We start from the raw sequence: 15,095 nt of genomic DNA, 5'->3' as shown, positions 1-15,095 counted from the left end.
CTGATAGACTTTGGATTGCATTAAGAACGCGCCGTGGAAATCACCAATTCTCCTCCAAATATGAGTTCTGCCATAAACCTGGCAAATGTTGAAGAAATGACTTGAAAGCATTTAAATATGGCTTAGTGAATTTTAAACAAATCAGCCTTTCCCTCACGCATTTCTTAAACAAATGATTAAGTCAGAGTTCAAAATGAAAGTCAGGTTCTACCGAGATTTGAACTCGGATCGCTGGATTCAAAGTCCAGAGTGTTAACCATTACAGCATAGAACCGAATGTGCGTCGAAGATGGGATTCGAACCCACGCGGGCACAGCCCATTGGATTAGCAGTCCATCGCCTTAACCACTCGGCCACCTCGTCTGTTTCTGTACAACGTCTACTTTATGGAAAGCTAACATTGCTGAACCTGTTTTGACTCACGTAACCTTTTACCAGCCCAAACAGTAGGATTACGCGAGTGGCTCAATTTTAAGTAATTTTAGGTGTGGTCAATTGTTGCGTAAGTCCAAGATGGCTTTAGTGGCGGCACCTAAAAACGAATCAACCCGGCTAGCTCAGTCTGTAAAGCATGAGACACTTAATCTCAGGGTTGTGCGTTCGAGCCCCACGGTGGGCTTTTACTGATAGGCTTTGGATTGCATTACGAGCGCCATGGAAATCACCAAGTCTCCTTCTAAGCATGAGTGGTGCCATAAACTTAGCAAAAGTTGAGGAAATGACTTGAAAGCATTCAAATATGGCTTAGTCAATTTTAGATAAATCATCTCTTCCTCACGTAACTCTTAAACAAATGATTAAAACAGAGTTCAAAAAGAAAGTCAGGTTCTACCGAGATTTGAACTCGGATTGCTGGATTCAAAGTCCAGAGTGCTAACCATTACACCATAGAACCGAATGTGCGACGAAGATGGGATTCAAACCCACGCGGGCATTGCCCAACGGACTAGCAGTCCATCGCCTTAACCACTCGGTCACCTCGTCTGTTTCTGTACCACGTGTACCTTATGGAAAGCTAACATTGCTGAACCTGTTTCGACTCACGTAACTTTTTACTAGGCCAAACAGTAGGATTACGCGAGTGGCGCAATTTTAAGTAATCTTAGGTGTGGTCAATTGTTGCATAAGTCCAAGACGGCTTTAATGGCGGAACTTTATATCGTATCAGCCAAGCTAGCCCAGTCAGTAGAGTATGAGACTCTTAATCTCAGGGTCGTGGGTTCGAGCCCCACGTTGGGCGTTTTCTGATAGACTTTGGATTGCATTAAGAACGCGCCGTGGAAATCACCAATTCTCCTCCAAACATGAGTTCTGCCATAAACCTGGCAAATGTTGAAGAAATGACTTGAAAGCATTTAAATATGGCTTAGTGAATTTTAAACAAATCAGCCTTTCCCTCACGCATTTCTTAAACAAATGATTAAGTCAGAGTTCAAAATGAAAGTCAGGTTCTACCGAGATTTGAACTCGGATCGCTGGATTCAAAGTCCAGAGTGTTAACCATTACAGCATAGAACCGAATGTGCGTCGAAGATGGGATTCGAACCCACGCGGGCACAGCCCATTGGATTAGCAGTCCATCGCCTTAACCACTCGGCCACCTCGTCTGTTTCTGTACAACGTCTACTTTATGGAAAGCTAACATTGCTGAACCTGTTTTGACTCACGTAACCTTTTACCAGCCCAAACAGTAGGATTACGCGAGTGGCTCAATTTTAAGTAATTTTAGGTGTGGTCAATTGTTGCGTAAGTCCAAGATGGCTTTAGTGGCGGCACCTAAAAACGAATCAACCCGGCTAGCTCAGTCTGTAAAGCATGAGACTCTTAATCTCAGGGTTGTGGGTTTGAGCCCCACGGTGGGCTTTTACTGATAGGCTTTGGATTGCATTACGAGCGCCATGGAAATCACCAAGTCTCCTTCTAAGCATGAGTGGTGCCATAAACTTAGCAAAAGTTGAGGAAATGACTTGAAAGCATTCAAATATGGCTTAGTCAATTTTAGATAAATCATCTCTTCCTCACGTAACTCTTAAACAAATGATTAAAACAGAGTTCAAAAAGAAAGTCAGGTTCTACCGAGATTTGAACTCGAATTGCTGGATTCAAAGTCCAGAGTGCTAACCATTACACCATAGAACCGAATGTGCGACGAAGATGGGATTCAAACCCACGCGGGCATTGCCCAATGGACTAGCAGTCCATCGCCTTAACCACTCGGTCACCTCGTCTGTTTCTGTACCACGTGTACCTTATGGAAAGCTAACATTGCTGAACCTGTTTCGACTCACGTAACCTTTTACTAGGCCAAACAGTAGGATTACGCGAGTGGCGCAATTTTAAGTAATCTTAGGTGTGGTCAATTGTTGCATAAGTCCAAGACGGCTTTAATGGCGGAACTTTATATCGTATCAGCCAAGCTAGCCCAGTCAGTAGAGTATGAGACTCTTAATCTCGGGGTCGTGGGTTCGAGCCCCACGTTGGGCGTTTTCTGATAGACTTTGGATTGCATTAAGAACGCGCCGTGGAAATCACCAATTCTCCTCCAAACATGAGTTCTGCCATAAACCTGGCAAATGTTGAAGAAATGACTTGAAAGCATTTAAATATGGCTTAGTGAATTTTAAACAAATCAGCCTTTCCCTCACGCATTTCTTAAACAAATGATTAAGTCAGAGTTCAAAATGAAAGTCAGGTTCTACCGAGATTTGAACTCGGATCGCTGGATTCAAAGTCCAGAGTGTTACCCATTACAGCATAGAACCGAATGTGCGTCGAAGATGGGATTCGAACCCACGCGGGCACAGCCCAATGGATTAGCAGTCCATCGCCTTAACCACTCGGCCACCTCGTCTGCTTCTGAACCACGTCTACTTTATGGAAAGCTAACATTGCTGAACCTGTTTCGACTCACGTGACATTTTACCAGCCCAAACAGTAGGAGTACGCGAGCGACCCAATTTTAAGTAATTTTAGGTGTGGTCAATTGTTGCGTAAGTCCAAGATGGCTTTAGTGGCGGCACCTAAAAACGAATCAACCCGGCTAGCTCAGTCGGTAAAGCATGAGACTCTTAATCTCAGGGTTGTGGGTTCGAGCCCCACGGTGGGCTTTTACTGATAGGCTTTGGATTGCATTACGAGCGCCATGGAAATCACCAAGTCTCCTTCTAAGCATGAGTGGTGCCATAAACTTGGCAAAAGTTGAGGAAATGACTTAAAAGCATTCAAATATGGCTTAGTCAATTTTAGATAAATCATCTCTTCCTCACGTAACTCTTAAACAAATGATTAAAACAGAGTTCAAAAAGAAAGTCAGGTTCTACTGAGATTTAAACTCGGATTGCTGGATTCAAAGTCCAGAGTGCTAACCATTACACCATAGAACCGAATGTGCGACGAAGATGGGATTCGAACCCACGCGGGCATTGCCCAATGGACTAGCAGTCCATCGCCTTAACCACTCGGTCACCTCGTCTGTTTCTGTACCACGTGTACCTTATGGAAAGCTAACATTGCTGAACCTGTTTCGACTCACGTAACCTTTTACTAGGCCAAACAGTAGGATTACGCAAGTGGCGCAATTTTAAGTAATCTTAGGTGTGGTAAATTGTTGCATAAGTCCAAGACGGCTTTAATGGCGGAACTTTATATCGTATCAGCCAAGCTAGCCCAGTCCGTAGAGTATGAGACTCTTAATCTCAGGGTCGTGGGTTCGAGCCCCACGTTGGGCGTTTTCTGATAGACTTTGGATTGCATTACGAACGCGCCGTGGAAATCACCAATTCTCCTTTAAGCATGAGTTCCGCCATAAACCTGGCAAATGTTAAAGAAATGACTTAAAAACATTCAAATATGGCTTAGTCAATTTTAAATAAATCAGCCTTTCCCTCACATATTTTTTAAACAAAAGATTAAATCAGAATTCAAAAAGAAGGTCAGGTTCTACCGAGATTTGAACTCGGATCGCTGGATTTAAAGTCCATAGACCTGGCAAATGTTGAAAAAATGACTCGAAAGCATTCAAATATGGCTTAGTCAATTTTAAATAAATCAGCCTTTCCCTCACGTATTTTTTTAACAAAAGAATAAATCAGAATTCAAAAAGAAGGTCAGGTTCTACCGAGATTTGAACTCGGACTGCTGGACTCAAAGTCCAGAATGCTAACCATTACACCATAGAACCGAATGTGCGACGAAGATGGGATTCGAACCCACGCGGGCAGAGGCCAATGGATTAGCAGTCCATCGCCTTAACCACTCGGCCACCTCGTCTGTTTCTGTACCACGTCTACTTTATGGAAAGCTAACATTGCTGAACCTGTTTCGACTCACGTAACCTTTTACCAGCACAAACAGTAGGATTACGTGAGTGGCCCAATTTTAAGTAATCTTAAGCGTGGTCAATTGTTGCGTAAGTCCAAGACGGCTTTAACGGCGGAATCTAATAACGAATCGGTCCGGCTAGCGCAGTCGGTACAGCATGAGACTCTTCATCGTAGGGTCGTGGGTTCGAGCCCCACGTTGGGCGTTTGTTGATACACTTTTAATTGCATTACGAACGCGCCGTGGAAATCACCAATTATCCTCTAAGCATGAGTTCTGCCATAAACCTGGCAAATGTTGAAGAAATGACTTGAAAGCATTCAAATATGGCTTAGTCAATTTTAAATAAATCAGCCTTTCCCTCACATATTTTTTAAACAAAAGATTAAATCAGAATTCAAAAAGAAGGTCAGGTTCTACCGAGATTTGAACTCGGATCGCTGGATTTAAAGTCCATAGACCTGGCAAATGTTGAAAAAATGACTCGAAAGCATTCAAATATGGCTTAGTCAATTTTAAATAAATCAGCCTTTCCCTCACGTATTTTTTAAACAGAAGATTAAATCAGAATTCAAAAAGAAGGTCAGGTTCTACCGAGATTTGAACTCGGATCGCTGGATTCAAAGTCCAGAATGCTAACCATTACACCATAGAACCGCAGGTGCGACGAAGATGGGATTCGAACCCGCGCGGGCAGAGCCCAATGGATTAGCAGTCCATCGCCTTAACCACTCGGCCACCTCGTCTGTTTCTGTACAACGTCTACTTTATGGAAAGCTAACATTGCTGAACCTGTTTTGACTCACGTAACCTTTTACCAGCCCAAACAGTAGGATTACGCGAGTGGCCCAATTTTAAGTAATCTTAGGTGTGGTGAATTGTTGAGTAAGTCCAAGACGGCTTTAATGGCGGAACCTTATAACGAATCAGCCCGGCTAGCTCAGTCAGTAGAGCATGAGACTCTTAATCTCAGGGTCGTGGATTGGAGCCTCTCGTTGGGCGTTTTCTGCTGCACTTTTAATTGCATTACGAACACACCGTGGAAATCACTAATTCTCCTCTAAGCATGAGTTCCGCCATAAACCTGGCAAATGTTAAAGAAATGACTTAAAAGCATTCAAATATGGCTTAGTCAATTTTAAATAAATCAGCCTTTCCCTCACGTATTTTTTTAACAAAAGATTAAATCAGAATTCAAAAAGAAGGTCAGGTTCTACCGAGATTTGAACTCGGATTGTTGGACTCAAAGTCCAGAATGCTAACCATTACACCATAGAACCGAATGTGCGACGAAGATGGGATTCGAACCCACGCGGGCAGAGGCCAATGGATTAGCAGTCCATCGCCTTAACCACTCGGCCACCTCGTCTGTTTCTGTACCACGTCTACTTTATGGAAAGCTAACATTGCTGAACCTGTTTCGACTCACGTAACCTTTTACCAGCCCAAACAGTAGGATTACGTGAGTGGCCCAATTTTAAGTAATCTTAAGCGTGGTCAATTGTTGCGTAAGTCCAAGACGGCTTTAACGGCGGAATCTATTAACGAATCGGTCCGGCTAGCGCAGTCGGTACAGCATGAGACTCTTCATCGTAGGGTCGTGGGTTCGAGCCCCACGTTGGGCGTTTGTTGATACACTTTTAATTGCATTACGAACGCGCCGTGGAAATCACCAATTATCCTCTAAGCATGAGTTCTGCCATAAACCTGGCAAATGTTGAAGAAATGACTTGAAAGCATTCAAATATGGCTTAGTCAATTTTAAATAAATCAGCCTTTCCCTCACATATTTTTTAAACAAAAGATTAAATCAGAATTTAAAAAGAAGGTCAGGTTCTACCGAGATTTGAACTCGGATCGCTGGATTTAAAGTCCATAGACCTGGCAAATGTTGAAAAAATGACTCGAAAGCATTCAAATATGGCTTAGTCAATTTTAAATAAATCAGCCTTTCCCTCACGTATTTTTTAAACAGAAGATTAAATCAGAATTCAAAAAGAAGGTCAGGTTCTACCGAGATTTGAACTCGGATCGCTGGATTCAAAGTCCAGAATGCTAACCATTACACCATAGAACCGCAGGTGCGACGAAGATGGGATTCGAACACGCGCGGGCAGAGCCCAATGGATTAGCAGTCCATCGCCTTAACCACTCGGCCACCTCGTCTGTTTCTGTACAACGTCTACTTTATGGAAAGCTAACATTGCTGAACCTGTTTTGACTCACGTAACCTTTTACCAGCCCAAACAGTAGGATTACGCGAGTGGCCCAATTTTAAGTAATCTTAGGTGTGGTGAATTGTTGAGTAAGTCCAAGACGGCTTTAATGGCGGAACCTTATAACGAATCAGCCCGGCTAGCTCAGTCGGTAGAGCATGAGAGTCTTAATCTCAGGGTCGTGGATTGGAGCCCCTCGTTGGGCGTTTTCTGCTGCACTTTTAATTGCATTACGAACACACCGTGGAAATCACTAATTCTCCTCTAAGCATGAGTTCCGCCATAAACCTGGCAAATGTTGAAGAAATGACTTGAAGGCATTCAAATATGGCTTAGTCAATTTTCGATAAGTCATCCCTTCCTCACGTATCTCTTAAACAAAAGATTAAATCAGAGTTCAAAGAAAATATCAGGTTCTACCGAGATTTGAACTCGGATCGCTGGATTCAAAGTCCAGAATGCTAACCATTACACCATAGAACCGAATGTGCGACGAAGATGGGATTAGAAGCTATGCGGGCAGAGCCCAATGGATTAGCAGTCCATCGCCTTAACCACTCGGCCACCTCGTCTGTTTCTGTACCACGTCTACTTTATGGAAAGCTAACATTGCTGAACCTGTTTTGACTCACGTAACCTTTTACCAGCCCAAACAGTAGGATTACGCGAGTGGCCCAATTTTAAGTAATCTTAGGTGTGGTGAATTGTTGAGTAAGTCCAAGACGGCTTTAATGGCGGAACCTTATAACGAATCAGCCCGGCTAGCTCAGTCGGTAGAGCATGAGACTCTTAATCTCAGGGTCGTGGATTGGAGCCTCTCGTTGGGCGTTTTCTGCTGCACTTTTAATTGCATTACGAACACACCGTGGAAATCACTAATTCTCCTCTAAGCATGAGTTCCGCCATAAACCTGGCAAATGTTAAAGAAATGACTTAAAAGCATTCAAATATGGCTTAGTCAATTTTAAATAAATCAGCCTTTCCCTCACGTATTTTTTTAACAAAAGATTAAATCAGAATTCAAAAAGAAGGTCAGGTTCTACCGAGATTTGAACTCGGATTGCTGGACTCAAAGTCCAGAATGCTAACCATTACACCATAGAACCGAATGTGCGACGAAGATGGGATTCGAACCCACGCGGGAAGAGGCCAATGGATTAGCAGTCCATCGCCTTAACCACTCGGCCACCTCGTATGTTTCTGTACCACGTCTACTTTATGGAAAGCTAACATTGCTGAACCTGTTTCGACTCACGTAACCTTTTACCAGCCCAAACAGTAGGATTACGTGAGTGGCCCAATTTTAAGTAATCTTAAGCGTGGTCAATTGTTGCGTAAGTCCAAGACGGCTTTAACGGCGGAATCTAATAACGAATCGGTCCGGCTAGCGCAGTCGGTACAGCATGAGACTCTTCATCGTAGGGTCGTAGGTTCGAGCCCCACGTTGGGCGTGTCCTGCTGCAATTTTAATTGCATTACGAACGCGCCGTGGAAATCACCAATTATCCTCTAAGCATGAGTTCTGCCATAAACCTGGCAAATGTTGAAGAAATGACTTAAAAGCATTCAAATATGGCTTAGTCAATTTTAAATAAATCAGCCTTTCCCTCACATATTTTTTAAACAAAAGATTAAATCAGAATTTAAAAAGAAGGTCAGGTTCTACCGAGATTTGAACTCGGATCGCTGGATTTAAAGTCCATAGACCTGGCAAATGTTGAAAAAATGACTCGAAAGCATTCAAATATGGCTTAGTCAATTTTAAATAAATCAGCCTTTCCCTCACGTATTTTTTAAACAGAAGATTAAATCAGAATTCAAAAAGAAGGTCAGGTTCTACCGAGATTTGAACTCGGATCGCTGGATTCAAAGTCCAGAATGCTAACCATTACACCATAGAACCGCAGGTGCGACGAAGATGGGATTCGAACCCGCGCGGTCAGAGCCCAATGGATTAGCAGTCCATCGCCTTAACCACTCGACCACCTCGTCTGTTTCTGTACAACGTCTACTTTATGGAAAGCTAACATTGCTGAACCTGTTTTGACTCACGTAACCTTTTACCAGCCCAAACAGTAGGATTACGTGAGTGGCCCAATTTTAAGTAATCTTAAGCGTGGTCAATTGTTGCGTAAGTCCAAGACGGCTTTAACGGCGGAATCTAATAACGAATCGGTCCGGCTAGCGCAGTCGGTACAGCATGAGACTCTTCATCGTAGGGTCGTGGGTTCGAGCCCCACGTTGGGCGTTTGTTGATACACTTTTAATTGCATTACGAACGCGCCGTGGAAATCACCAATTATCCTCTAAGCATGAGTTCTGCCATAAACCTGGCAAATGTTGAAGAAATGACTTGAAAGCATTCAAATATGGCTTAGTCAATTTTAAATAAATCAGCCTTTCCCTCACATATTTTTTAAACAAAAGATTAAATCAGAATTTAAAAAGAAGGTCAGGTTCTACCGAGATTTGAACTCGGATCGCTGGATTTAAAGTCCATAGACCTGGCAAATGTTGAAAAAATGACTCGAAAGCATTCAAATATGGCTTAGTCAATTTTAAATAAATCAGCCTTTCCCTCACGTATTTTTTAAACAGAAGATTAAATCAGAATTCAAAAAGAAGGTCAGGTTCTACCGAGATTTGAACTCGGATCGCTGGATTCAAAGTCCAGAATGCTAACCATTACACCATAGAACCGCAGGTGCGACGAAGATGGGATTCGAACACGCGCGGGCAGAGCCCAATGGATTAGCAGTCCATCGCCTTAACCACTCGGCCACCTCGTCTGTTTCTGTACAACGTCTACTTTATGGAAAGCTAACATTGCTGAACCTGTTTTGACTCACGTAACCTATTACCAGCCCAAACAGTAGGATTACGCGAGTGGCCCAATTTTAAGTAATCTTAGGTGTCGTGAATTGTTGAGTAAGTCCAAGACGGCTTTAATGGCGGAACCTTATAACGAATCAGCCCGGCTAGCTCAGTCGGTAGAGCATGAGAGTCTTAATCTCAGGGTCGTGGATTGGAGCCCCTCGTTGGGCGTTTTCTGCTGCACTTTTAATTGCATTACGAACACACCGTGGAAATCACTAATTCTCCTCTAAGCATGAGTTCCGCCATAAACCTGGCAAATGTTGAAGAAATGACTTGAAAGCATTCAAATATGGCTTAGTCAATTTTCGATAAGTCATCCCTTCCTCACGTATCTCTTAAACAAAAGATTAAATCAGAGTTCAAAGAAAATATCAGGTTCTACCGAGATTTGAACTCGGATCGCTGGATTCAAAGTCCAGAATGCTAACCATTACACCATAGAACCGAATGTGCGACGAAGATGGGATTAGAAGCTATGCGGGCAGAGCCCAATGGATTAGCAGTCCATCGCCTTAACCACTCGGCCACCTCGTCTGTTTCTGTACCACGTCTACTTTATGGAAAGCTAACATTGCTGAACCTGTTTTGACTCACGTAACCTTTTACCAGCCCAAACAGTAGGATTACGCGAGTGGCCCAATTTTAAGTAATCTTAGGTGTGGTGAATTGTTGAGTAAGTCCAAGACGGCTTTAATAGCGGAACCTTATAACGAATCAGCCCGGCTAGCTCAGTCGGTAGAGCATGAGACTCTTAATCTCAGGGTCGTGGATTGGAGCCTCTCGTTGGGCGTTTTCTGCTGCACTTTTAATTGCATTACGAACACACCGTGGAAATCACTAATTCTCCTCTAAGCATGAGTTCCGCCATAAACCTGGCAAATGTTAAAGAAATGACTTAAAAGCATTCAAATATGGCTTAGTCAATTTTAAATAAATCAGCCTTTCCCTCACGTATTTTTTTAACAAAAGATTAAATCAGAATTCAAAAAGAAGGTCAGGTTCTACCGAGATTTGAACTCGGATTGCTGGACTCAAAGTCCAGAATGCTAACCATTACACCATAGAACCGAATGTGCGACGAAGATGGGATTCGAACCCACGCGGGCAGAGGCCAATGGATTAGCAGTCCATTGCCTTAACCACTCGGCCACCTCGTCTGTTTCTGTACCACGTCTACTTTATGGAAAGCTAACATTGCTGAACCTGTTTCGACTCACGTAACCTTCTACCAGCCCAAACAGTAGGATTACGTGAGTGGCCCAATTTTAAGTAATCTTAAGCGTGGTCAATTGTTGCGTAAGTCCAAGACGGCTTTAACGGCGGAATCTAATAACGAATCGGTCCGGCTAGCGCAGTCGGTACAGCATGAGACTCTTCATCGTAGGGTCGTGGGTTCGAGCCCCACGTTGAAGGTGTCCTGCTGCACTTTTAATTGCATTACGAACGCGCCGTGGAAATCACCAATTATCCTCTAAGCATGAGTTCTGCCATAAACCTGGCAAATGTTGAAGAAATGACTTAAAAGCATTCAAATATGGCTTAGTCAATTTTAAATAAATCAGCCTTTCCCTCACATATTTTTTAAACAAAAGATTAAATCAGAATTTAAAAAGAAGGTCAGGTTCTACCGAGATTTGAACTCGGATCGCTGGATTTAAAGTCCATAGACCTGGCAAATGTTGAAAAAATGACTCGAAAGCATTCAAATATGGCTTAGTCAATTTTAAATAAATCAGCCTTTCCCTCACGTATTTTTTAAACAGAAGATTAAATCAGAATTCAAAAAGAAGGTCAGGTTCTACCGAGATTTGAACTCGGATCGCTGGATTCAAAGTCCAGAATGCTAACCATTACACCATAGAACCGCAGGTGCGACGAAGATGGGATTCGAACCCGCGCGGGCAGAGCCCAATGGATTAGCAGTCCATCGCCTTAACCACTCGGCCACCTCGTCTGTTTCTGTACAACGTCTACTTTATGGAAAGCTAACATTGCTGAACCTGTTTTGACTCACGTAACCTTTTACCAGCCCAAACAGTAGGATTACGCGAGTGGCCCAATTTTGAGTAATCTTAGGTGTGGTGAATTGTTGAGTAAGTCCAAGACGGCTTTAATGGCGGAACCTTATAACGAATCAGCCCGGCTAGCTCAGTCGGTAGAGCATGAGAGTCTTAATCTCAGGGTCGTGGATTGGAGCCCCTCGTTGGGCGTTTTCTGCTGCACTTTTAATTGCATTACGAACACACCGTGGAAATCACTAATTCTCCTCTAAGCATGAGTTCCGCCATAAACCTGGCAAATGTTGAAGAAATGACTTGAAAGCATTCAAATATGGCTTAGTCAATTTTCGATAAGTCATCCCTTCCTCACGTATCTCTTAAACAAAAGATTAAATCAGAGTTCAAAGAAAATATCAGGTTCTACCGAGATTTGAACTCGGATCGCTGGATTCAAAGTCCAGAATGCTAACCATTACACCATAGAACCGAATGTGCGACGAAAATGGGATTAGAAGCTATGCGGGCAGAGCCCAATGGATTAGCAGTCCATCGCCTTAACCACTCGGCCACCTCGTCTGTTTCTGTACCACGTCTACTTTATGGAAAGCTAACATTGCTGAACCTGTTTTGACTCACGTAACCTTTTACCAGCCCAAACAGTAGGATTACGCGAGTGGCCCAATTTTAAGTAATCTTAGGTGTGGTGAATTGTTGAGTAAGTCCAAGACGGCTTTAATGGCGGAACCTTATAACGAATCAGCCCGGCTAGCTCAGTCGGTAGAGCATGAGACTCTTAATCTCAAGGTCGTGGATTGGAGCCTCTCGTTGGGCGTTTTCTGCTGCACTTTTAATTGCATTACGAACACACCGTGGAAATCACTAATTCTCCTCTAAGCATGAGTTCCGCCATAAACCTGGCAAATGTTAAAGAAATGACTTAAAAGCATTCAAATATGGCTTAGTCAATTTTAAATAAATCAGCCTTTCCCTCACGTATTTTTTTAACAAAAGATTAAATCAGAATTCAAAAAGAAGGTCAGGTTCTACCGAGATTTGAACTCGGATTGCTGGACTCAAAGTCCAGAATGCTAACCATTACACCATAGAACCGAATGTGCGACGAAGATGGGATTCGAACCCACGCGGGCAGAGGCCAATGGATTAGCAGTCCATCGCCTTAACCACTCTGCCACCTCGTCTGTTTCTGTACCACGTCTACTTTATGGAAAGCTAACATTGCTGAACCTGTTTCGACTCACGTAACCTTTTACCAGCCCAAACAGTAGGATTACGTGAGTGGCCCAATTTTAAGTAATCTTAAGCGTGGTCAATTGTTGCGTAAGTCCAAGACGGCTTTAACGGCGGAATCTAATAACGAATCGGTCCGGCTAGCGCAGTCGGTACAGCATGAGACTCTTCATCGTAGGGTCGTGGGTTCGAGCCCCACGTTGGGCGTTTGTTGATACACTTTTAATTGCATTACGAACGCGCCGTGGAAATCACCAATTATCCTCTAAGCATGAGTTCTGCCATAAACCTGGCAAATGTTGAAGAAATGACTTGAAAGCATTCAAATATGGCTTAGTCAATTTTAGATAAATCATCCCTTCCTCACGTAACTCTTATACAAATGATTAAAACAGAGTTCAAAAAGAAAGTCAGGTTCTACCGAGATTTGAACTCGGATCGCTGGATTCAAAGTCCAGAGTGCTAACCATTACACCATAGAACCGAATGTGCGACGAAGATGGGATTCGAACCCACGCGGGCAGAGGCCAATGGATTAGCAGTCAATCGCCTTAACCACTCGGCCACCTCGTCTGTTTCTGTACCGCGTCTACTTTATGGAAAGCTAAAATTGCTGAACCTGATTCGATTCACGTAACCTTTTACTAGCCCAAACGGTAGGATTACGCGAGTGGCGCAATTTTAAGTTATCTTAGGTCTGGTCAATTGTTGCATAAGTCCAAGACGGCTTTAATGGCGAAACCTTATATCGTATCAACCCAGCTAGCCCAGTCAGTAGAATATGAGACTCTTAATCTCAGGGTCGTGGGTTCGACCTGGCAAATGTTGAAGAGATGACTTGAAAGCATTCAAATATGGGTTAGTCAATTTTAGATAAATCATCCCTTCCTCACGTAACTCTTATACAAATGATTAAAACAGAGTTCAAAAAGAAAGTCAGGTTCTACCGAGATTTGAACTCGGATCGCTGGATTCAAAGTCCAGAGTGCTAACCATTACACCATAGAACCGAATGTGCGACGAAGATGGGATTCGAACCCACGCGGGCAGAGGCCAATGGATTAGCAGTCAATCGTCTTAACCACTCGGCCACCTCGTCTGTTTCTGTACCGCGTCTACTTTATGGAAAGCTAACATTGCTGAACCTGATTCGATTCACGTAACCTTTTACTAGCCCAAACGGTAGGATTACGCGAGTGGCGCAATTTTAAGTTATCTTAGGTCTGGTCAATTGTTGCATAAGTCCAAGACGGCTTTAATGGCGAAACCTTATATCGTATCAACCCAGCTAGCCCAGTCAGTAGAATATGAGACTCTTAATCTCAGGGTCGTGGGTTCGACCTGGCAAATGTTGAAGAGATGACTTGAAAGCATTCAAATATGGGTTAGTCAATTTTAGATAAATCATCCCTTCCTCACGTAACTCTTATACAAATGATTAAAACAGAGTTCAAAAAGAAAGTCAGGTTCTACCGAGATTTGAACTCGGATCGCTGGATTCAAAGTCCAGAGTGCTAACCATTACACCATAGAACCGAATGTGCGACGAAGATGGGATTCGAACCCACGCGGGCAGAGGCCAATGGATTAGCAGTCAATCGCCTTAACCACTCGGCCACCTCGTCTGTTTCTGTACCGCGTCTACTTTATGGAAAGCTAACATTGCTGAACCTGATTCGATTCACGTAACCTTTTACTAGCCCAAACGGTAGGATTACGCGAGTGGCGCAATTTTAAGTTATCTTAGGTCTGGTCAATTGTTGCATAAGTCCAAGACGGCTTTAATGGCGAAACCTTATATCGTATCAACCCAGCTAGCCCAGTCAGTAGAATATGAGACTCTTAATCTCAGGGTCGTGGGTTCGACCTGGCAAATGTTGAAGAGATGACTTGAAAGCATTCAAATATGGGTTAGTCAATTTTAGATAAATCATCCCTTCCTCACGCATTTCTTAAACAAATGATTAAGTCAGAGTTCAAAATGAAAGTCAGGTTCTACCGAGATTTGAACTCGGATCGATGGATTCAAAGTCCAGAGTGCTAACCATTACAGCATAGAACCGAATGTGCGACGAAGATGGGATTCGAACCCACGCGGGCACTGCCCAATGGATTAGCAGTACATCGCCTTAACCACTCGGCCACCGCGTCTGTTTCTGTACCACGTCTACTTTATGGAAAGCTAACATTGCTGAACCTGTTTCGACTCACGTGACATTTTACCAGCCCAAACAGCAGGAGTACGCGAGCGACCCATATTTAAGTAATTTTAGGTGTGGTAAATTGTTGCATAAGTCCAAGACGGCTTTAATGGCGGAACTTTATATCGTATCAGCCAAGCTAGCCCAGTCCGTAGAGTATGAGACTCTTAATCTCAGGGTCGTGGGTTCGAGCCCCACGTTGGGCGTTTTCTGATAGACTTTGGATTGCATTA

At 43.3% G+C, this 15,095-nt stretch overlaps 21 non-coding genes across 21 annotated transcripts; 1 reads left to right on the top strand and 20 right to left on the bottom strand.

Moving 5' to 3' along the window:
* Window positions 1-823: 823 nt before the first annotated feature.
* Window positions 824-895, bottom strand: Trnaq-uug (transfer RNA glutamine (anticodon UUG)). Its single transcript has one exon. It is a non-coding gene; the product is annotated as a tRNA-Gln (tRNA).
* A 1,172-nt stretch (window positions 896-2,067) lies between these two features.
* Window positions 2,068-2,139, bottom strand: Trnaq-uug (transfer RNA glutamine (anticodon UUG)). Its single transcript has one exon. It is a non-coding gene; the product is annotated as a tRNA-Gln (tRNA).
* Window positions 2,140-2,769: 630 nt separating this feature from the next.
* On the bottom strand, window positions 2,770-2,851 carry Trnas-gcu (transfer RNA serine (anticodon GCU)). The gene has a single exon. It is a non-coding gene; the product is annotated as a tRNA-Ser (tRNA).
* A 183-nt stretch (window positions 2,852-3,034) lies between these two features.
* On the top strand, window positions 3,035-3,107 carry Trnak-cuu (transfer RNA lysine (anticodon CUU)). Its single transcript has one exon. It is a non-coding gene; the product is annotated as a tRNA-Lys (tRNA).
* A 1,080-nt stretch (window positions 3,108-4,187) lies between these two features.
* Trnas-gcu (transfer RNA serine (anticodon GCU)) lies at window positions 4,188-4,269 on the bottom strand. Its single transcript has one exon. It is a non-coding gene; the product is annotated as a tRNA-Ser (tRNA).
* Window positions 4,270-4,905: 636 nt separating this feature from the next.
* Window positions 4,906-4,977, bottom strand: Trnaq-uug (transfer RNA glutamine (anticodon UUG)). Its single transcript has one exon. It is a non-coding gene; the product is annotated as a tRNA-Gln (tRNA).
* Window positions 4,978-4,984: 7 nt separating this feature from the next.
* Window positions 4,985-5,066, bottom strand: Trnas-gcu (transfer RNA serine (anticodon GCU)). The gene has a single exon. It is a non-coding gene; the product is annotated as a tRNA-Ser (tRNA).
* Window positions 5,067-5,607: 541 nt separating this feature from the next.
* Trnas-gcu (transfer RNA serine (anticodon GCU)) lies at window positions 5,608-5,689 on the bottom strand. The gene has a single exon. It is a non-coding gene; the product is annotated as a tRNA-Ser (tRNA).
* A 636-nt stretch (window positions 5,690-6,325) lies between these two features.
* On the bottom strand, window positions 6,326-6,397 carry Trnaq-uug (transfer RNA glutamine (anticodon UUG)). Its single transcript has one exon. It is a non-coding gene; the product is annotated as a tRNA-Gln (tRNA).
* A 550-nt stretch (window positions 6,398-6,947) lies between these two features.
* On the bottom strand, window positions 6,948-7,019 carry Trnaq-uug (transfer RNA glutamine (anticodon UUG)). Its single transcript has one exon. It is a non-coding gene; the product is annotated as a tRNA-Gln (tRNA).
* Window positions 7,020-8,367: 1,348 nt separating this feature from the next.
* On the bottom strand, window positions 8,368-8,439 carry Trnaq-uug (transfer RNA glutamine (anticodon UUG)). Its single transcript has one exon. It is a non-coding gene; the product is annotated as a tRNA-Gln (tRNA).
* Window positions 8,440-9,164: 725 nt separating this feature from the next.
* On the bottom strand, window positions 9,165-9,236 carry Trnaq-uug (transfer RNA glutamine (anticodon UUG)). Its single transcript has one exon. It is a non-coding gene; the product is annotated as a tRNA-Gln (tRNA).
* A 550-nt stretch (window positions 9,237-9,786) lies between these two features.
* Trnaq-uug (transfer RNA glutamine (anticodon UUG)) lies at window positions 9,787-9,858 on the bottom strand. Its single transcript has one exon. It is a non-coding gene; the product is annotated as a tRNA-Gln (tRNA).
* Window positions 9,859-10,488: 630 nt separating this feature from the next.
* On the bottom strand, window positions 10,489-10,570 carry Trnas-gcu (transfer RNA serine (anticodon GCU)). The gene has a single exon. It is a non-coding gene; the product is annotated as a tRNA-Ser (tRNA).
* A 636-nt stretch (window positions 10,571-11,206) lies between these two features.
* Trnaq-uug (transfer RNA glutamine (anticodon UUG)) lies at window positions 11,207-11,278 on the bottom strand. Its single transcript has one exon. It is a non-coding gene; the product is annotated as a tRNA-Gln (tRNA).
* Window positions 11,279-11,285: 7 nt separating this feature from the next.
* Trnas-gcu (transfer RNA serine (anticodon GCU)) lies at window positions 11,286-11,367 on the bottom strand. The gene has a single exon. It is a non-coding gene; the product is annotated as a tRNA-Ser (tRNA).
* Window positions 11,368-11,828: 461 nt separating this feature from the next.
* Window positions 11,829-11,900, bottom strand: Trnaq-uug (transfer RNA glutamine (anticodon UUG)). Its single transcript has one exon. It is a non-coding gene; the product is annotated as a tRNA-Gln (tRNA).
* A 630-nt stretch (window positions 11,901-12,530) lies between these two features.
* Trnas-gcu (transfer RNA serine (anticodon GCU)) lies at window positions 12,531-12,612 on the bottom strand. The gene has a single exon. It is a non-coding gene; the product is annotated as a tRNA-Ser (tRNA).
* Window positions 12,613-13,073: 461 nt separating this feature from the next.
* Window positions 13,074-13,145, bottom strand: Trnaq-uug (transfer RNA glutamine (anticodon UUG)). Its single transcript has one exon. It is a non-coding gene; the product is annotated as a tRNA-Gln (tRNA).
* A 454-nt stretch (window positions 13,146-13,599) lies between these two features.
* On the bottom strand, window positions 13,600-13,671 carry Trnaq-uug (transfer RNA glutamine (anticodon UUG)). The gene has a single exon. It is a non-coding gene; the product is annotated as a tRNA-Gln (tRNA).
* Window positions 13,672-14,125: 454 nt separating this feature from the next.
* On the bottom strand, window positions 14,126-14,197 carry Trnaq-uug (transfer RNA glutamine (anticodon UUG)). The gene has a single exon. It is a non-coding gene; the product is annotated as a tRNA-Gln (tRNA).
* Window positions 14,198-15,095: the final 898 nt, after the last annotated feature.

This window comes from Hydractinia symbiolongicarpus, chromosome 14 (assembly GCF_029227915.1).
Source record: "Hydractinia symbiolongicarpus strain clone_291-10 chromosome 14, HSymV2.1, whole genome shotgun sequence".
In the NCBI taxonomy this organism is placed as follows: Eukaryota; Metazoa; Cnidaria; class Hydrozoa; order Anthoathecata; family Hydractiniidae; genus Hydractinia; species Hydractinia symbiolongicarpus.
Note: the sequence above shows the minus strand (reverse complement) of the source record. Positions and strands in the feature narration are given on the sequence as shown.